This window comes from Lactuca virosa, chromosome 2, assembly GCF_052849685.1.
Source record: "Lactuca virosa cultivar CGN04683 chromosome 2, Lactuca_virosa_CGN04683_v6, whole genome shotgun sequence".
NCBI lineage: Eukaryota > Viridiplantae > Streptophyta > Magnoliopsida > Asterales > Asteraceae > Lactuca > Lactuca virosa.
The window spans coordinates 46,509,548-46,514,375 of NC_136427.1; positions in this window are offsets into that span (position 1 = coordinate 46,509,548).

Genomic DNA, 4,828 nt, shown 5'->3' on the forward strand with positions numbered 1-4,828 from the left:
AACTCTTGATGTCCCAGTCAAATGCAAATTTCGGGACGAAATTCCTTCTAACGGGGGGATGATGTGACAACCGTCAAAATTGAGTCAAGTCAAAGTCAAACAAAGTCAACAAGTCAAAACCAATCGACTCAATTAACCCTTGTATATTAGGGTTTACACTATATAATTACTGTACAATGCAATATTTTAATGAGAGAAACATTATTTGGAAAGTTCGTGTGTTGAATTTCCTAAGTCTCAAATGCAGTAAACATTGAACCAAAAAGATAAAAAAAATTATTGCACACTCATCGGGAGTGTGTACGACACTAAAACACGGTTTAACGGGGTTTACGAACCTTGCGTTGTGAAGCCGGACACTCAAATTAATCACAAACGAAACCTCTCTAAATCGTTTTCACTCTATCTCTTTCTATTTGAAATCTCTCCCAAATCTCTCTCAAAAGTTACTTTAACTTTTTGTAATCATTCGGGCCATCCCGACCCCTAACCGGGTCAAAAACCACTTGAAACGGGGTAAAAACGGGTAAAATAACCTTAAGGAACCAAAACCCTCCTATTATAAGCGAAAACTCTCATGAGAAGCCTCTCAGGACCGAAGCCTCTCAGGACCGAAGCCTCTCATGAGAAGCCTCTCAGGACCGAAGCCTCTCATTAGAAGCCTCTCAGGACAAAAGCCTCGCATGAGAAGCCTCTCAGACAGCCCATGCGAGAGGTCTCGCAGACGGCCCCTTTTTACCGGTTTTTCGACTACGACTTCGTTTTAACTCCGTTTTTCATTATTTTAACGTGGGATTTTCACCCAAAACTTTATTTTATAAACTAAGGCCCCAAAATATATAAATCTCCAGGGTTTTTATAAAAATGTATTAAAAGAATTGGTGGTTGAACTAATTATTGAGGGAATATTTGCTTTTCCTTATTTTATGACAAAAGCAAACCACCACCACCTCACTCTATGATCAGCCACTCTTTCCCACTACCCCTTGTCTCCTTGGAGGACCTTTACACCCTATCTCCAGCTCTTCCCACGTTCTAAGAGCTGGAGTATTGGTCCTCTCTCCTCATTCTCCTTAAAAGCCCTTTCATTCTACACTTAGCAACCAAGAACACTCTCCAAAATTCTCTCATCTTTTCTCTCAACTTCAAGAACTTCAAGGCTTTCTCCAGGGATTTCTTTCTTCAATTAGTAAGTATCTTCATCATTCACATAATTATTAAACTCCATTCTACTCAAATCATTGATATCTTACACAAATTCCATCTTATTCGGTGTTAGATTCTCGAATCATCAAGACATCTTCTTAGTGTTCTTGGGTTGAACACTTCCTCTATCTCACTTTCATCTACTGAAATCACATAAGGTGAGTTCATACCCCTATATTTACATGTTTTTCTTAAGTTTTAAGGGGGGAATACAAGTAAAATCATCAAGAACACAATTAAACTTTTTCTATCAGATTACATCAGAAAAGATGAACTTCGATCACGGACTGTTTTGGTCAACTTAAATATTTTAGTTTTCAAAACTGTTCCAGTTGCAAGTAGTTCAAACTCTTAGCTTTAAAATGGCTACTTGCACATCTCCATATGATTTTTCTACAATTTATGGTGATTTTTACAAAACTGCCTATCATTTCAGAGGCAAACCCGGACCAGTCTGTGATTATGAACATTTTCACCTCTGTTAGAGATCACTAAAAATCATGATAAAATTTACGAACAAACTAGACTCATATTCCAAACTCTCAGAATTTGCGGATTTGGATTTAGAGCTTTGATGATTTTTCTATAAATTTTCTAAGAACAGTAACAGAAACTGTATACAACAAAAAGTTGCTGTCAATTTCATTTCACCTTGTAACATGTTGAGCAAGGTGTATATCTTTATGTGATTATATGTTATTGCAATATATGACATTTTATCTTAATATTTAGACACACATCAGTTTACAAATGGATTTGGACATATAAAATATAAAGAATAACAAGTGATTATAATCAAAGTACAACCGATACATTCAAACATTTAATAAACTATTTTGAATATAGTTTGCATACATTACTACGTACTACCCTTGGTTGATAAACTATAATAGGTATAGTTTATGATACATTACATAATACATACATTTAAAAAGGGTACATTTATACAAAGGATTTTTTCATTAAGCAAGGTACGGCCATACGGTACCAAGTTTTCATAACACGTAATTCCGTTAATGACTTTATGAAACATTACATAACACATACATTTAAAAAGGGTACATTTATACAAAGGATATTTTCATTAAGCAAGGTACGGCCATACGGTACCAAGTTTTCATTACACTACACGTAAATTCGTTAATGACTTCTCTGAGACATTCGATTCAATTTACAAATAAGTCCTGTATTATAACCAGAGTCTCCTCGAGGGAGAGCGTGATACTTGTGTATAGATCTATATTGGGTCTGACAAACCCACACCTTAGCTGCATGCAACAGCTAGACCGACAGGTCTGGGGTGACAAATGTCATAACATTTCCGACGCCTGAAGAACGTCGTTTCAGGCCAACTAGGTCATAGCATGGTTATAATAACTCACATGTGGTATTAACAAACATAGAATTTACGGGGATTTCACTAAAATCAAACGAGTTTATGTCGATTTAAACTTGCATTGTTTTACTATAAGGAACAAACACTACTTGTACATTTCGGTCTTTGGGTTTTAAGACTACATTTACACATTAAGGAAAATATTGGATTTTCTGGAACGAACACTACTTTTACAAGAAAAGACTTTAATAAACTCACATAAAGTATTAATGAATATTGGAATTTACGGGAACTTCATTAAAATTAAACGAGTTTATGTCGATTTAAACTTACATTATTTATTATAAGTAAGAAAAGTTACTTATACATTTCGGTCTTTGGATTTAAGACTACATATACATTTTAAGGAAAATATTTGATTTTTCTAAAACAAATACTACTTTTACAAACGAAAGGCTTTTAATAATACCAAACAAAAGCTTATGAACTCACCAACCTTTGTGTTGACACTTTTTCAAACAACTTGTATTCTCAGGAAATCATTAAACAGGTAACCAAGTGCTTTTGAGGATGGGACGCTAAGGCGTCTACTATTTCATATTTTGTCAACATATTGTAATTGATTCGTAAACATGTAATTCATACAATGATGTAACTTTTTCAATTATATATATGTTGGTTGTGTTTGCTTGAATTACTATTACAATTGTTGTTATGATACTATACATGAAGTCCTCCACCCCCGGACATTTCCGCCATCCTTGGTTTGGGGGTGTGACAGGTCGTGATAGACTCTCCATCCTTCATTTGTGTTGTTATCATGGAGGAAATGATCTCATACCTTTCTTGTCGAGCACTTTGATGGTGCATCTCGAAAGGCTAGAAGTCCTCATAAGACTTCTGAAGCTCAGGAGTCATAGTGGCTATCATGATGCACGATACCTTTGTCGCGTCCTTCTCATGAGCCCTATATTCAGCTATCTGTTCAGGAGTGGCAGTAGATTCATCAATCTCCTTAAGCTCTTTGTCGAGAACATACTCTTTTTCCTCGTGTCGAATAGCCATGCGGATGTTTCGAATCCAATCGTTGAAATTCGATCCATCGAAAATGACCCTCCCACATAAGTTCATGAGGGAGAAAGAGCCGGAAGGGTTGGAGTCATCAGCGTTAGGGTTAGACATCTGAAAAGAAAGGCAAAGTTTAGATTAGATAAGAATCTTTAATATAACACCCAAATGAAATATTAAGGCTAGGACCCAACACAATATTTCATAATTCGGAAGAGGGATGTCGTAATCCACTTGCAAAACATTTGAAGGTAGGTAAATGACGATTTACCAATTTCCATCATGAAAAACGAAAAAGAGTATTAAGTTTTAAATGAATTGAAATTCATGTATTCTTTTGAGATTCATTGAACTTTTCGATGGCATGTTTAAATCTCGATTATGCCCTTCAAGTTTGTGACTTGGATACAGAGGATCGCAAACAAGGTGTGAATAACCATGCAAATAAGCTTGGTACTCTCGATGTTACAAATCACCTAACCAATGTGTCGGTTAACCACACACGCTCCATTGATCTATGATTAACACCAAGCTACCATTTGCCACACATTGTCAGTCCCAAATTAGTGTGTCGGTTAACCACACACGCTGCACTAACGACTTAACAAGGTGCAAAGTGCAATTTCATGGAATAGCACCATTTTCACATTTTTCCTAAAGTAACTAAGATTGGGAATTTATAAAAGTTTAGTTACTTTAATAATTTTCATTATACTTATTAATGAGAATTAGTGTCCTATCCTACCCGTTCGGCTAACGACCCTCCACCAATCAAGGAAGCGGTGGGTGAGAGTGGACACCCATTAAACCACCATTTTATAGGCAGTAACCTTATACCTCCTTATAGACCGGCTTCGTGAATGAGGCCTACTAACGGTAAGACTGACTTGTCATGTATATATATATATATATATATATATATATATATATATATATATATATATAACTTTACTATTATAAGAGTATAAGGGTTGAATTTTAAACTTTTAAAACTCTAGAGTTTGGAATTAAAGTTTCATTAATGTAACTTTTCAAGTTCCAAAACTTGAGGACAGGTTTTGTAACTTGTCAAGACTTTTGAAAATCATAACTTATGAACTTTTATGTTGCATGAATGAAACCTTTCCAATTCCAAACTTGTGTACAAGTTATGAAACCTTCCAAGACTCTTAGAATTCTATAACTTACATTAGTTAATGGTTTCATAAATAAGGACTT